Source organism: Macrotis lagotis, chromosome 4 (genome assembly GCF_037893015.1).
Source record: "Macrotis lagotis isolate mMagLag1 chromosome 4, bilby.v1.9.chrom.fasta, whole genome shotgun sequence".
NCBI classification, from domain to species: Eukaryota; Metazoa; Chordata; class Mammalia; order Peramelemorphia; family Peramelidae; genus Macrotis; species Macrotis lagotis.
Window position 1 is genome coordinate 7,514,813 of NC_133661.1, and position 17,678 is coordinate 7,532,490.

Here is a 17,678-nt window from a genome sequence, read left to right on the forward strand (position 1 = left end):
CTCACATGGAATCATCAGAGTTCTCCAAAGGAAGGATGGCCAGAACTTTTCTCATATCATCTGTGGGGCAGACAGGTCAAATAATCTTTGCATTTTCTAGAAGAACCCAAGGTCTGGAGCAGACTCCAGGTTAAAGCCAGGCCTCCCCCCACCCCCCTCCAAGCATTCAAGCCGCCATGTAGCTGTGTCTATCTCAGTGCTGGGAACATAGGAGCTTAAAATTCAAGTGGGATGTTTCTTGGCACATTCTACAGAAGGAAATATCTCATCTAAGAATTGCCTAAGCAGACATCCATGAAGATTCACCATCTGGGGCCTTGACACAGCATTCAGTGGGGAGGCTCATCTGAAGCCTGAACAGGGAGACCCAAACCCAGTGATTCAGGAGGAGGCGACAACTTCTAGAGGACATGTGCATTCTAAGTTTCCTCTAGACCAGTAGAAAAGAAGAGGACCTGGGCTTTGGAGGAAGACCCGATTCAAATACTGCCATGACATTTTATTAACTATGCATTGTGGGCAATGACATGTCTATTTTCCCATCTGTAAAATGGGAATAACAGCATCTTCTCTTACAGAGTTGTTATGAAGTTCAAACAAAATTAAGCAAAGCACTTTGCAAACTGTAGGTTACTTGAAAATAAGAGCTGTGAGTGTTATCCATCAGTCAATAATTGATGGATCTTCCATAGGAGACTTGGTGCTTTGGTCATTATCTGGTTTCAAGAGAACCACATCTCTGCCACCTCCATATCTGAGGGTCTGAGCAAACATCCCATAAGATGTAGCTGGGAATAAGAGGGAGTCTTGGTGGAGGCACAAAGAGGATGCTATGTTGGCTAGAGGTCCCCTTAATCCAAGGCTTTCCTCTCCATTCCCCCAACCTTCTCACCTCACTCTTCTGGCCTCACTGTTTGCCATACAATGGCACCACCCTCCCCCAAGACCACATCTGGCTCCCGGAATCATGCCTGACTCTCCTTTTCCCTCACCATCTCATCAACCCCTCAGATCACCAGACTCTATATCTACACAAATCTGCTCCTTCCTTTACAGAAGAGGCCCCAGAGGCTCCTCCTGGCCTCAACTATCTCCCCCTATGCGCCATTCTTCCAACCACTGATAGATATCTCCTCTTTATATATGGATGAATGTTGATTTGAAGATGACCAGGCTTGTTTTATAGAAACTGAAGCCAGGAGAGTCTGAGTAAGTGCCCAGGATCACCCAGATAGAGGATGATGATGAAGAAATTGGGATTTCAGCCCAGGTCTGAGGATTCCAACATCAACATGATTTCCCTGACTTCTCATTGCCAGACCTGGTCACTTCACTCTTTGGTTCACATGTTTCAATAGCCCCTGCTCCTCCACAGCTACCATGATGCCACTGCCTCCTGGATCCATCTCACATTGATTTCCTCTCTTCCACACAAGAGTCAAACCAACCATGCACCATTTCTCCTTCCTCACTCTTTGATGTCCCCACCCCTAGCCTGCTGATTTCCTACCTACCTGTTCCAACCTGTTCCAACAAGGCTTCATGCATGGTCTTCCTCCCAGCTGAATCCCTCTCCACTGTCCCCACTCTTGGACCTCCCATGGATTTTCTCTATCCTCATTAGACTATGAGCAGGAGTTTTGTCTTGTCTTTTCTTTGACAATCAACACAGTGGCAGGTACACAGTTCACAGTAGGGCTTAATCGATCCTTATAGACTCGACTGGACATAGCGCCCGGCTTGCCAGCATCTTATGCTCCACTGTTGTCTAGAATTACATTCATTCACGTCTCTGCCCCGAGAGATGAGAGATGGTAAAGATCCTCAGGATGGGAGAGGGTCAGACCCCTTGCTTTTAGCTTGCTGTTATATTTCCCACGCCCAAAGAGTAAACAAGAGACACTTAATCAATTCTCTTGGAAATCAAAATGCAGAAGGAACTTAATAAATGCTTTCTGAGTTGGATCCTTAATCTAACTTTCCCAAGAATATTGGGCTTGGCTGTTCTGGGGATTTTGTATATGACTGTACACTATTTTTGTACAATGGGTTTTCTCATCTCCATTTTAATTTCTTGGTACAAGAGAGATCTCTTCAGGAATCCCCTCTTCAATGGCGGGGGGAGAGCATACATATTAGAGAAGGGGAAAGGAATATAAAAGCAAAAAATAACCATTTCTGAAAATTTTCATTTAAAATCCACAAATACTCGGCAGTCCAGATCAGTCTCACTTCATTTCAGTTGAATTTAGCCCAACAAACATGAGTTATGCACCTTTGGGCTTACCATGGGGGACAGAGAATCCAAAAGGAAAGAGTCCCTGACCCTATAACCCCACATAGAGATAGGTTAAGACAATGGAACTGGTGAGGTGAGCCCTGGGAATGCCAAAGAGGACCCAAGGATCAGGAGGGCTTCCTAGAGACCAAGGCATTAGAAGCAGGAGCTGAAGCAAGAGAAGAACTGAGGAAGATGGAGCTGAGGAAGGATAGTTTTCCAAGTCTGAAACCCAGCACCCGCCAAAGCAGAAGACCAAGGGACAGGTGCTGGGTGCAGGCAATAGATAGCTGTCCAATTCATTGAAGAGCAGACTGTATGTGTGGGGGGGGGGGGGATAGTGATGTGAGAAAAGTCTAGAAAGCAAGCTTGGAATTAGAGAAGGAAAAGACCTCAGTGCCCATCTGGCCGGCTTTATGATTTTTATTTTGTTCCTGTTAGAACCAAACTGTTAGATTTTGTTACATCTTCCAAATAAAAATAAAACCAGAAGCTTTAAACATCCTCTGGACAAAACCTAAAAAAGATCCATGTTCACTTGATGCCAGACTGGTCCCTGTGCTGCCAGACTATCAGGCACAAGATGCCAATGACAGGGCCCTGTGGACAGTCAGTAAAGCAATACCTTCTACTGAGAGGTCAAAGCTCAAAGAACCCTGAGACTGCCTTGTGTCTCAGTGTGTAGAGGACCCCTGGTCCAAGGCCTTCAGGTAGGGGCGGAACCTTCCCCCACCTGGGCACAGATAGTTCAAGGGTCACCTGCAGCTTTAGGGCCCTTGTCATCTGGCCCTTACCTCTGTCCTAGTCATGAATCTTCAGTGTATTCAAGGAGGGAGAAGGACTCCTGGTCAGGGACCAGGTCTCGCCTTTCTCAACTCTTGGGAGGACATCTAGCCCTGAGCCCAGAAAGGGAAAGAAGTGTCCAATGTATGCCCGAGAATCCTTGCACAGGTTTTACTAAGGTCTGGGTTGAACCAAGATAAGCTCTAAAGAATTCAAAGCTTTATCCTGAAGAAAGTTCTGAGAATGCAAAGAAAGAGGTCAAGGTTGAGTTTGCACAGAATCCAAACCCAAGAATCCAGGTCAATGTTTCCCAAGGAAAAAGAACAATGGGAGCATCCAGGACCTGGAAGTAGGGTCTGGGAAGGGGCCGGGTCTCAGGACCACTGGACAGCCTGGCCCTGGGCATTCAGAAAGACAGGCAGAAGGCCAGAGGGGTAGGTCAGAGGTCAGGAAGGCTCAATATTTCAAAGAATTTGGTCCTTCCAAACTCCAAAGATTTTGAAGGCATCATAGAGGGCAGGAATAGGACCCGAGATTTCAGGATACAGGCCAGTATCTTTTCTGCAATGATGTCTCAACCACTCAACCAGTTCTATTCAAGTAGAAACTCCCACAAATTAACATTATTTATGTTGTCTTTTAGTTATTTCTATTGATTTATTTTGTTAAACATTTCCCAGTTACATTAGAATCTGATCAGACTGGGAATTTTGTGGGCTGTGTGGCATCCATTGATGACCCAAGTGACTGTCCAGGAGCCAGCCCCTTACCCTGCACTAGGCCGAGTCTCAGCCAGCATCATAACTAATGGAAGCATCATATGCACCTTTGGGCTTAGCATGGGGGACAGAGAGTCTAAAAGGAAATAGCTCTTGATTCTATAACCCCACATAGATATAGACTAAGACAAAGGCACCTAAAGGGAAAAGAAAAATTCAATTTTAGAATGATATATGCCCATGTTGGTTCCCTGATGACATGGAAGCTCCTTGGAGGCAAAACTGTTTACTTTTGTCTGGTGGCCTAAGTTTGGTGCTTGGTTGTTGGATTATTAATTATGAGTTATGCGAGAGAGAAGGAATAATTCCGGCAAAGGCAAAAGAAAACAACCTACATCTGGCCATATTTGCACTCATTAAACGATAATGAAAGTCAACAAAACCCTGCCCATTCCTCCATCCCAGAATCTGTCGGTCCATTTGTTCGCAGGTGGCAAGCAAAACAATGAGAGGAAAAGTGCCAAAAAAAAACCTTTCAAGAATCCACTGTTCCCCGACCTGGCCAATGTGTTTTGCCACTCGCTTTCTAGGCTTTTTCTCAAGTTTCCAGGGATCAAAAGATGGAAAAGATAAAAGAACAAAGGAGGAGAGAGTGGAGGAGGAGGACAGGCTTCCTGTTCAGGCCCCCAAATCCAACCTGGATATGGGGTCAGACTGAAAATGACTGAAAAGAGACCGAAAACAGCCGCAGGATTCTTGATAGTCCTCCACAGAGAATTCACCTGGCTGAATGCCTCTGTTTCACAGAGGAACAGAAAGGAGAAATACAAGTTTTGTCCCAGATCCCCTAGGAAATAAGAAAGGCAGTATTTGAATCTGGATCTTGGAGTCCAAATCTAGTAGTCTACCACTGCACCACACTGCCTTTTGCCCTCCCTGTCTGTGAGAGACAAGAGCACTCTATAAATGTTATTTTAGAAATTAGGAGTTAGTGACTTTAAAAAATGATTTGAAATTCTGTAGCAAAAATATTGAGGTACAAAGAGGAGCATAATGAGAAGTGGGAGAGGCCCCTCCTTCACCCCCAAATCCACATGGAGCTGCCCTTCCTCTAGCATCTTGGTCCTTCATTGGACACTGATTCTCTTCTCTCACCTCATCTTTCGATATTTGATGGATTTCAGACATCAGGGACGCCTGGGAGAGGGCGGATGGGACCCCACCATCCTTTGTGATGCAGATCTAAATCCTCCCACAATTCTGCCACGGGACAATGGGGTGTGCTGAATACATTGAGGGCTTCTTCCAGAGCTATGTGGAGACATTCCCCTTGACAGTGATGACTGGAGCCCGCAAGCAAGCTTTCCCTACTTTTTGATTCATTTAGTATCCGAGAGTCATTGGTCACCACCATTGTCTCTGTGGTTGCATATATACCCTGGTAGACTCTTGTGTGATCTTCCTATAAGCATGAGACTTTGAAGCTGTGTTTGCTCTACCGGGTCAAATGTCCTTTTACATTCAGCAAGCAATTAAAAAACCCAAAGGACAGCGCAGCCCCCTGAACCTTTAAATCAATGGTGGGGCTTCCAAGAGAGGATTATCTTCTGCAAAGAGCTATCCCTTTTCTTATTTTCATTGCTAATACTTATCATCAAGATTTTAGAGTGATGAGAAAGGAGGCACGGGGAAGATTGTTGTGGGTGTTTGACTGTGACTCATTCTTAAGTTTTGCTATCTTCCTCTCCTAAGGCCATTCCTTAGTAAAAAAAATTAAAAAAGACCCATTGCTGGATAAAGGGATTTCTGAGCCTTTGTGGCCACCTTATTCTGGTGATTGCTTTTTTACAATATGGTTTCAGTTCTTGCAAAAAATTGTAGATTAACTGGACATGGGATAATCTCAAAATTGGATTATCCAAAGTCAATATTTATTGAGCATTCAAAAATTGTAATTTTTAACACCCTCTTCACCATCCCAATGGAATGACACCATTCTGTGTTTTTGCTTCCTGGACAAAGAATTCATTACCCTATATCTAACCCATTGGAGGTGGGCATCTCCATATTCCCCAATGCTAGTCTTCAGCACATAGACTGGGTCTGGTCCCACGGCCATATTCAACACCATGCCCTAAGTCTCCTCTTACTTTCTGGCTTTTCAGAATGCAAGAGAAAGAAGGGATTTGAGGAACCAAAGAATCCAACCTATAGTAAGGAGATTAGGGGGGGACCCCTCTGCAATATTCTCAACAAGTGGTCAATCTCTAAAAGGAGACCTCCAGTGAGTGGGAACTCCCAACCTGCTGAGGTCATCCATTCTTTCCACTTTGGGAGAGTCAGGAATTATGTCCCAAAGTCTCTGGGTTGCAGCCTCCACCCATTGTTTGCTCCTAATCCTTCCCTCTTGGTTTAAGGATGCTCCTTTTCCACAGGACAACTCTTCAAATACTTGTAGACACCTGTTATGTCATCCCTAAATCTCCACAGCTTCAGGGCAACTAACACCTCCAACTCGCTCAACCTGTTCTCAAAAAGTGTGAACTCAAAGGCCTTTGGACATCCCCTTTGGCCTCATCTGGACACTGTCCAGTATTGCAGGACCTGACCAGAACCAAGTACAGCAGGATTCCTACTTCTCTTGTCCCAGACACTATGTCTCTCTTAAATTCACAATCCCTTCCCAGGCTGTCATATTCTCCTGTTGTTGCAAACTGGATTTGCACTTCAGTAAAATAACCAGATTTCCCCCCTGCCCCTTTCATCTTGTACTTAGGAAATTGAGACTAACTCCCAGGTTTAAAACTTTAGATGTGAAATTTTATCTGATTAAATTCAGTCCAGTAATCTGTCATCTAGGCTGTCAAAACACCTCTGCTGTCCTAGTTCATCTCCCAGCTTGGCACCAACTGCTCATTTGATAAGGATGCCACTTATAGCTTTAAAATGCTAACCGCTATTATCCAGGTCATTAACAAAAGTGGTAAATAAGACAAGATCAAACACAGATCTTTGAGGACTCCACTGCATACCTTCCCTGATGACACCGAGCCATCCTCTTTTGATCTGGCCATCTCTCAATATACCCCATTATTTCATTCTCTAGCTCTGATCTCTCCATCTTTTCCACCAAAAAATGAGAGATTTTGTTCAAAACTTTGCTAAAACCTAGACATCTTCGATATTCCTCCATAACAACAAAACAAACAACAGCCTCCTGAATTAGTAGGTCTGGGAAAAAAGAAAATGAGGTGAATCAGACATGACCTGGTTTGGTCTGTTTTTTGACGTTTTTTTGCTGCCTTTTATTTTCACAACAGACTTGGCATTTGCTCTTAACCTCTCCCCTTTACGATCCCTTTCAGGAAACAAAGGGAAATAATTTTATCTAAGGTAAACAAAACAGGACTAAGACCAGAATGTAAGACTGCACACACCATCTTTAGCAGGAAGGTGAACTCCTCAGTTCTCCAGGGTGCATATTGCTTGATATAATTCATCAGTCCTTGACTGCTTTGGGAGCGTGTTTTCATTTTTGTCTTCATCATGGTGCATATTGTTCTCTTGGGCCTCCTTACCTCACTCTGTAAGTTTTCCCATGTTTCCCTGACTTCCATCTTGGCTCTTAGTTGTGGCACAATAATTCCATTCTATTTCTATGTCACATCTTGGACTGGCATCCTACAATAAACGAGTACTCTGCTTTTACTTTTTTAATTGTTGCTTCTAAAGTGTCACTAGGACTGTTTTGAAGACCACTAAACCTTTCTTTAGGACATACATGTCTAGTGGAGATTGAGGGGGGGGTGCAGGGAGGACTAGCACCTCTGGTGTGAGGGCTTGCCAAGCCCTTCTGAGAGCTGCTTTCTACTCTTGGTATCCACTTTTCACCCATCTCTCAAGAGGTTTTAACATGGGTAGAACCCATAATCTAGTAAACCACCTCAGCAGGCAGGTTCCACCAGGTTGAAGGGAGCTGGCTTCAAATCCATTAGTGAGTTAGGGTAGTGCCTATGCACATGAAGACACTGCCCAGCAGAATGGGTGGATGAAAACAACTTGTAGCAATGGCCATGAAGATAGCTAAAGCAGAAGCTGGGGTGACTAGCGCTTAATCAGACTTGGAAGCCATCCACAACATTCTAGGTCATCACCAAACATCCTGACTTTAGTGCTCTCCCTCTATGCTGATGACGAAGAGAAAGAGAAGTTGGCAACTTTATACAACTTTGCCCCAAAACCAATTTACCCACAAGTCAAAACATCACCCATGATGACTGGTCTTCAAAAAGGAAGGAGAGGGGCAGCTAGGTGGCGCAGTGGATAGAGCACTGGCCCTGGAGTCAGGAGGACATGAGTTCAAATGTGATCTCAGACACTTAATAATTACCTAGCTGTGGAATCTTGAGCAAGTCACTTAACCCCATTGCCTTGCAAAAAACCAAAAAAAAGAAAAAACCCAAAAAGGAACAAAGAAAGAAAGGAAGGAAGGAAGGAAGGAAGGAAGGAAGAAAGAAAGAAAGAAAGAAAGAAAGAAAGAAAGAAAGAAAGAAAGAAAGAAAGAAAGAAAGAAAGAAAGGACAAACAACAAATGTCCAATAGTGGAAGGGTCCATCAAAGGACAGGAACAATTTAGGGACCTTTCTCATCGGACCAAGGCACAATCCCATCAATAGTATATTCTGTGACTCTCTCCCCAGTGTCTGGCCTATATGAACTGTCTCCATCTTCCTCTGGGCATTGGTAGTTTATGTGTCTTTTACCAATTTTATCATACAGTTTCTTGCTGAGGGAACCTGGTTCTCTGGCCGAGGCTTCCTTCCTTAGATATTCCTTGACACTTCTCCAATCCCAGCTTCTAGAATGTCTCCAGAGGTAAAGAGGGCGCTCCCTGACCTCTGTGCATCTCCCAGGTTCTGCAAACTTCCCTTTGGTCCTACCTCTTCTCTATCCATCTCATTCAGCTGCCACATCAACTCTCACTCTTTTCCTTAGTGGTCACTGTTCACCCCATACTCTCCTGAGGTTCCTTCCATCACAGCATCAGGGAGGTGATTCCTCAGCAGCCCTGAGTCAGCTCTCAGCTGACTCCAGGGCAACCTCACCATGACCCTGATTGACCTCAGCTGACCACCTTTGGTCAGAAGTCAGCTCCTGAGCTGTCAAACGAGGATTCCCAGAACTTCTGAGGTCATTCACCCCAACTCCCAGATCCTATCTCCCAGTGTTCTTAACTGAGACTAATTAGTATATCGGAACATAACTACCATATAGTGCAAACTACAAACTCCAGGAGACTTTCAAGGAAGGAAAGGTCATTGTAGAGAATCAGGGAAGGCTTCACGGGGGCAGTGGTATCAGACTTTGGCCTTGAAAAGGCTAAGATTTCTAAGATTTCAAAAGGAGATGGCAAGAAGAAAATTCCAGAAGATGTTATAAACACTCAACTGGAAAATGAGACTGAGCTGAATGATGCCATTAGAGGCAGCAAGAAGTGGGGAATAGTGCCCCCCCATTCTGACTCACCCTGGTTGTGGGCCCTAGGTAGCTCTCTCAGGTTCAGATCATGTGCTAATCTACACTAGCAGAGGGTGTTTCCTCACTGGGAGCAATAAAATCACAGCTCCTGGCCTCTCGGTTGCATCTCCACCCTCTCCGATATCAATCACTGCCAGGTAGATTTTATTGGGGGGAGGGGACCTAAAGGACAAAAATAGCTCATGCAGAAGTTCTGGAGTGAGCAAGGGTCTGCCAGGGTGAGGGAACTGAATCTCGTACAATTTGGCTGGCTCTTGGAGTAGGTAACAGGCAAGGAGATAGGGTCAAACTCCGAAGGCAGGTCAAAGGCTGACTGTGGCCAGGCCACCACGCGGGGGGAGGGGGTCATTTGTTTAGCAGATGGGGGAGGGGCCGTTGAATCTTCTTGAGCACAAGATAGAGAGGGGAGAGTCTGGCTCCAAGGTCATGGGACCCTGGACCTGTAACTGTCCCAGAAGGCAACAAAGGGCAACAGCATCCTCTGCCAGGGAACCCTGGAGGCGGGCCTGGGTGCCGACAGCTGCAGGGAAGCAAAACCAGTGCAGAAGGGTCCAAATTCCCCAGCATGCGTGGAGGGGAAGGGGGAGGGGGAGGATGCTGGCTGACTGCCCGGGACAGGAGGAGGGAGAAGGCCCCGTGGCAGGTGGAGCTGAATGGGTCTGTTGAGTAGAGAAGACAGATGCAGCAAGTGGCCGAGTCCTGGAACCCAAGCCAAGGAGACCAAGAATGAAACTGTGTGGAGCCCAGTGGCCACAGCCCAAGGCAGGAGAGAACCAAGACCAGGAACCCAGAGGGAATGGCCAGGGGAGATAAACCAGGCCAAAGGGTGCTGCAGAGGCTGAAGAGCACAAAATCTGGGGAACATCTACTGGGGACTGGGCTGAACACTGGGATTCAAATCAAAAAGAAGAAAGGCAGTCTCTGCCCTCATGGAGCTTATGGACTAAAGGTCATCATTTTATATGAGAGGAACCTGAGGCCCAGGAGAGAGGTGTCCCAGGAGGAAGGTCTCTGGAGAATCAGCAGGAACATCCAAACTGAGGCCCAGGTCCTGGCTCGAGGGCCAGGCCTCCTGTTACAGATGATAAGGGTGCTGGAGGATGGAGTTTCCTTTGGACCATGGGCTGGCAGGCCTGCCCACTTGGATATCCTAAAGAGCCTGTGTCATCACCAGGGCAGGGATAATTAGAGCAATGGGGTGGGGCATGGGGGGGGGAGGTGGAATCAACAGGACTTAGGGACTGAACAGGTAAGCTCACCTGTGACTGATGAGAACCAAGAGCTAACAGAGAGGGAAAAAGTCAAGGATGACACCATCTTGAGCTTGGGTGAGTGGGAGAACAGAGGTATTGCTAGCAGGAATAGGACCCTTCCATTGGCCGCCCCATGGCTTCCAAGGCTGCTATTGGCATTAATGGAGCGGCTGGTGGTCACAGCAGAGGGGGCTCTCCAGATGATGGAAATTCAGGAGGCTGGGCGACAGGGCTCAACAGCCAAAGATGAAAACCAGTCTAAGCCCTGGGGGAAATAAAGTACCTACCGCTGTACTGAATAATTTAAATATTATCACATGTGAAGGCAAGAAACAGACCTCATTCTTCCTCCTGATTTGGGATCTTGGCCCATCTGACTTGCTTTTCCAACTCTGGCCCATCTAATAATTTTGCAGCCATCGTGATTCCTTCCTTCCTCCATGAAGAGATGTCCATCCGGGCCATGGACCTCATTCAGCTGCAAAAGGGAGGGGCCTGGCAGGAGAGGCACCATGCATCTCTACACCCATCACAATCCCTCTGGCCAACCAACTCCATATGGGGACATTTTGCATCTTCCTCCCCCCATAACTTTGAGCCTTGCCCTCTTCATCAATAGTTTCTGGACTGACTTGAACCCAGAAGTGGTCAATAGTGTGAAATGCTGCAGAGAAGACATCAGGCTCTGATAAGGGGGTCTGCATCAGTGAAGGGAGGCCTCACACCAGGAAGTCCTGGCTCTAGTTGTTTGGAAGCCCTCTTGAGGGCAGGGGCTTGTAATCAGAAAAATCTAAGAGGCAGAGGAAGGCTGATGTGCACTGGGAAAGGAAGCTATCCTCAATTGGAGCTCCCCGACCAAAAGAAATTATAAGCCTCATCTCCTTATCCTCCAGAATGTGCCAGGCCCTACGTTAGGGCACAGAGAGAAAATCTTTTTCTGGCCTAGACATGGGGGAAAAGCTAGCTTGACTGACATGGACTCATCTGCAATGCAGGTTTCTTAGGAAATTTGAAATCCTTACAACTATGACCCATAACTAGTCTCTGGACACCAAGGACTTCCATTCTTCTGAGCCAGGAGTCCCTGGGATGATGTCAATTGATGTCCACCTTGCCTTGACTCAGCCATAGACTAGGAATCAAATGACTGTGCAGAATTGGGGGGGGGGGCAGTTGGCACTCAGACCCCAGACCCAGGCAGTTGCTTACTGAACTTGAACTCCCAGTATTTCCAACTCAGTCGCCTCTACCAGATCTGGGTATAGCTGCCACAGCCTTAATCTACCCAGGCTGACCTCTGGACCCTCATGAGAAATCACAGCAAGGTTTTGGGAAAGGATTAAATGACATCACCTACTCCTTCAAAAACAAAAGCAAAAATCTCAAACCTGGAAAACGCTGTCTTTACCTCTGCGGTCCCAGAGCATACAGACATCCCTCGCTTGGGGCCCACAAGTAGTGCTCCTCTCCTAGAGATCGGAATCGCCATAGACAGGCACTCATTTTTCCCTGGCCACTGGGGTGAGTATTGAATGGCTCCTCCGCAGAGGAGAACAGTGTGGCCTTCATGCAGGAAACAAAGGGGTCATTATGGGCAGCTCTGGGGTTCCTATTCTGCTACAACAAACCCTGGCCCAAGTGTGAGGTTGGGAACGACATTCCTTGGGCCAGACTCAGAGAGGTCAGCCTGGCCCTGCCTGCCTGCCCAGAGAGCCACGGCCACACCGACGACATCCCTCAACTGGACAGGGCCCATATTCAAATGGAAGCGAAGGTGGTTCCCAAGCCTGGATGTCCTTGATAACCGAGGGCAGGAAAAGAGACCGTGCAGGACAGGGAAGGCCATGGTAGTCTGGGGATGGTCTGAATCAAAGCTCTGCCCCCTGCGGTGTTGGACAGGTCTCTTGAGCCTCATTTTATTAAGAGTCTGCTATGGATCAACCACTGAGCTAAGCCCTTTACAAATATCATCTCATTTAATCTACACAGCCACCCTGGGAGGGAGGTGCTATTATAATTCTATTTTACTGTTGGAGAAACTGAGGCAAAAGACATCAAATGGCTTATCACACAGCTAATAAATGTCTGAGGCTGGATTTGAATTCAGGTCTCACTCCAGGCCCAGCTCTCTATCCACTGAGTCACCCAGCTGCCTAGACACAAGGAAATTCAGAAGAAGGAGTGGTGGCAGGAAAAGATGAACAGTTCTATTTTGGACATGCTGAGGGTGAGATTTCTAAGAGACATCAAGTTGGAAATAGCCAATAGGAAGCCAACAATTTGGGGTCAGAAAGAGGAGGCCGGATATATAAATCTGGAAGGCATCTGCACCGAGATGAAAATGGAAGCCTTGACAATCAAGCATCCTATTGTCATAGGGGAATTTAAGGACCCTGAGAAGGAGACTGAAGACCCTTGGATCTCTTCTTGATCTTGCTTGAGCTCATCCCCTAAAGACTCCATGGTTTAGAGAACTAAAGTAGGCACAAGTTCTGCGATTCAGAACCAGAAGAGGTCGGGGACACGGTCAGGCCCACCCTGGCTTGCACAGATGAGAAAACCCAGTCCCAGAAAAGGGAAATCATTTGGCCCAAGTCCCTGGAGCAGCACAGCAAGAAGCCCTGCCAGCTGCTCCTCACCTCTTCTCAATCCATGGGATGGTCATACTTCAGGAGGAAGGTCCCGATTCTGTTGGACTCTCTGGACACTGGGCAGCTGCTCTCCTGGGTGTGGCAGTCAACATCTCTCCACAAACTCTTCCCATCTTCGATCACAAGAGGAAGGCTCAGCCTCTAAGGCTTCTTAATGACACCCCCAGATTTCCTGGTCTGGCTTCCCAGACAGTCCCTGGATTACATTAAATGACCTGGACCTAGCCACCAAGAAGTAAATATGGCCCCTTCCCAGGGAAGGGACAGAAAAAAGAGACAACCTAATTCTGTTCATTTGACACAGAAACCTGACCCACAACAAAATCTAAGGGAGCAGTAAAACAACTCACTTGGGGAAATTTTTAATTAAAAATGACTAGATGATGAAAAGTAGCCTATCTGAAATGAGATGACCTCTCACCAATAATTGTCTCTATTTTAGCAGGAACATCAGGGGAAATATTGCATACGACTGGAATTCCTCAGGGGCAGGTGCTCTACTGATAAACAAAGGCAACAAGCATTACCTATGATGTGCCAAACACTGTATGGCAGTGAGATGGTACAGTGGATAGAGCACTTGGCCTTGGAGTCAGAAGGACAAGAGTTCGAATCCAGCCTCAGCCTCTTGACTCTTACTAGCTGTGTGACCTTGGGCAAGTCACTTCACCCTCACTGCCTCACATCCAGGGCTGTCTCCAGGGTCCTGATTCCTATCTGGCCCCTGGACCCAGAAGGTCCTGGGGGAGAAAGTGGGGCTGGCGACTTAGCACAGCCCCCCCTCACTCAAATCCAGTTCATGTGCTTGTCAGGACATCACCTCCCCTAATGTCATGGTCTTCTTTGAGAAAGAAGGACAAAAACATCATCATTTAGAGACTTTGAATTCACTATGAGACTTATTAAGTGTAATCCATGCAGTGTCCTCCAACAAATACATAATCCACTAACCATGCTTCAAGGAGTCTCCTAGGCTAAGTTTGAATTTTCAGTGGGAATGATCCCTTTGACTCAGTATTGGCCCTTGTGCAATTTTAAAATTTAAAAGTTTGTTTAAAATGAAGAAATTCAGAACAATAATTTCATTTGCAGTGAAACCACTTGCATCATGGTATTGTCTATAGGCCTGAAGTGTGTAATCAATAAATGCCTGCTGATTGGCCAGGTGCCGGAGACCCAAGGGTCCAGGGTCTGGGAATAGAGGGATACAAGTCACGTCTCTGCCCTTGGTCCTCATGGGAGTCAAGGCAGACAATCACGAGGCAGTGGACTGTAATGAGGACTGTAATGACTCCTGCTGTGAAGACAACACATTCAGAGGACAAAGATCCCTGGGGGTGAATAACACAGGCAGGAAAGCTCTGGGGCTGTCAAACAATGGGTGTGGTAACATCTATGGGAGGAGGGCAAAAGGGGTATTTGTGTGTTTTTGTGTGTTTGTGTGTGTGTGCAGGGGTGGGGGTGGGTGTTATTGGTTTTGTTCTGTTATTTTCCTTTTAAACTGATTTCCTTTCCTAGATGAGATGTGCCAACTCATGCCCTCCCTTGCTTCCTCTAACAGTCGCCTATAGAACAATTCTGTTGCATCTTAAATTTGACTTAATTACTGAAGACATGAAAAGATTTTATTACTCAGGGTGTCCAGGTATTACTGCTGACAAGGTGCTGATTATGAGGTTCCTGAGTTTGCCATTGAAATGTGGTGCTCCTTGATGGAATTATTTGCCATTTAAAATAGAATTGGGGTTCATTGAAAAAAATCTTAATTCCCACACTATGTTTTCCTTTAAAAAGTTATTGAAAGGTTTAAAAAGAAACTTGCCCACAAAAAATTCTGAGTATCAGCTTCATGTGAGGAAGGAGTTTTCTGAATGCAGGGCCTGGGCTCTTCAACATGATCTCCTCTGTCTCACTATCTGGTCAGCCAACTAGGAATGGAATAATTCTGTGGGTAAATCCTACCCAAAGTCTGCTTCATAGTTAGTGGCTAGGGCTGCATTTGTCCATTTGATTTAGTCAAATCTATTGCATGACCTAGTACCATCAATGGCGATCAATGGTCATTGATTTCAGATCAACTGCCAATGTATTTCACCAAAGGCTTACAAAACCCTTCCCTAAAACAAGACTGGCATAGGGAATAGACATCATTAAGCTGCATTATGGTTAGCTTTCAAGTGGGTGTGACATGAGACAAAGACCAGTCAACAAACCAAAATCTTGGTATCGAAGACCAAGGTCGACGGCATCACTGGAGACAATCCTCCCTATATAAGAGGGACATCTTCCCCTGCCTACCTCCTGTGGGGGTTGCAGATCACTGCAAAGTCTAAATGGCCCTACGGGCATACCTGATCCAAGTGTGCTCGTCTATATTTAGCTCCAATTAAAACCATTTTCTCTGTCTTGAGGGAACGGCTCTGAGATCATCAAGCTAGTGAGTTTAGATTCATGCTTTGATATCATCGACAAATGGGGTGTAGAGGGAAATCATGCCTTTTGGTCTTGCTAATTCTGGAAAGGTTAAACACATTTTGCAGTCAACAAAAAACTTCTCCTTCCCTCCTACTAAAAATACCATCATTCTCCAAGTGGGGAGGGGAACAGATGCTAGCATCTGGATCATTTCTATTGCAGGCTGGATCTTAGCTGAGAAAGAAGAGGAGCAAATACCCCTAGCCAAGACAAAGCAGGGTCTGCATTACCATGGGAATGGGTAATTAAAGAATCCTTTTGTCTATTAGAGATTTTTGCCATTATCCTGACACTGGGGTGTGTAAAACTAAAGCAGGCAGTAGCCATTTATTACCTTTTAATAATTAATTATGAAATATTGGGTAATTATGGAATCTCCGATTTCTTAAAGAACCTTAGAGAGCATTCCTTAGAAACAAACCCTACAGCTGACTATTAGAGCCACGACTTAAAATGACATGGTACCAAGTTTTTAAAACTCAATGAAACATTTTCTGAAGAGGTTAAAGAACTGAAAGATGAACTGCTCAGAGAATCTGAGAGCTGACAAGGACCTTAGAGAAAGCTGTCCAAGCTTCTGCTCAGATGCAGGGAGAAACTCTCTAGTGACACAAGTCCCCAAGGTCTGAATCCCCTCCAAGGGTCCTAGGGTCTTAGGCATCTCTTCCACCAAGCTTCCCGAGGCTCCCCTCCTTTTCATCCCCACCCCATCCCACCCAGAATTACTTTGTGATTATTACCCAATCCCCTTCCTTTCGGGTAGCTCCTAGAGGGCAGGGATAGTTTCCTCTTCTTTCCAGCCCCAGCCCCAGCCCCAGCCCCAGGCCTGCACATAGTGGAAGCTTACCCAATGTTCAGCCTCCATCTGCCCGGCTGGCTTACCAGCTGTTTTGTGGGGGGCCATTTGCTCTCCATGGCCATCAGGAAGGGGAGCAGGGGAGTATTTGACCCCTCTTTGTCCTGAATGTGAGAGGGCTGTGCCTCTGGCCCAGCCTAGTGGCTTTCTGTGGTTAGGTAGGTCTCCCTCTCAGAGAAGGGGGGGGGGGGGCACCCTGAGGACCTTGGACCAAGGAAATATTCCTCAGAAAGGAACAAGCCCAGCTTGGAAGGTGTAGTCACTGCTTCCAAAAAGAAAGGCAGGAGGCGGGGGGGGGGGGGGGTGTCTAGCTTCACTTTTCTCTCCAAAACTCAAGAACATAAAAAGCCATGAACCTACCAGGGAAAGTCCTACATAGGATGTCCAGAATTCAGGGGAAATTTATGGCATAGGATTAGAGCTCTGGAACTGCAATAGGGAAGACCCGAGTTCAAATCCTGCCTCAGATACCAGCTGTGTGACCCTGGGCATGTCACTGTGTGACTACTTGCCTCAGTTTCCCTGGCTGGTCCTCTCTGGAGGGAAAAGTTTCAGCTATGAGCCATTGATGGGCAGTGTCTCTATCATCCACAGAGAGGGTGAGCCACTTCAGGGACATTCTGCATCCAAGGTCAGGTGGAGAAGACGTTCTGAGGGGTGATTTCTGGGCCACTAAAGTATCCACTAAAGGGCTGCAATCCGTTTTAGTGGAGGATAGACCCCTCCTGAGGAACTATAGAGATTCATCATTGCTGACATTCCTAACCTGATTGGGGGGAGGTACAACAGGCCTTATCACCCTCATTTGGGTGAGGTATCCCAGATTCACAAGGGCATAGATGCAGGATTAGAACTCAGGTCTCCTTGATCCTGGGTCCAAGTCAGAGCATTCACTGGGTTTTTTTTTTAAAAATGACTTTTAAGGGATTAAATGAGGAGTTCCTCTGCTGGAACCCTGAACATCAAGTGTTGAGGAATGAGGCAGGAAGAGCACAGGGTTGATTCCACAGCTGGTTCCAGCTGAGAAGGGGCTCAAGGCCTCTTCCTTCCCCAACAGGCAAACTGAATAATAAGTTCACTCAACACATTAACTGTCTTCATCATCCACCCCAGTTACTCTTGGCT

General features: G+C 46.4%; 1 protein-coding gene across 5 annotated transcripts in view; it reads right to left on the reverse strand.

Moving 5' to 3' along the window:
* Nucleotides 1–17,678, reverse strand: part of PTPRE (protein tyrosine phosphatase receptor type E) — a 147,056-nt gene that overhangs the window by 101,997 nt on the left and 27,381 nt on the right. The gene's annotated exons all lie outside the window — the stretch shown is intronic.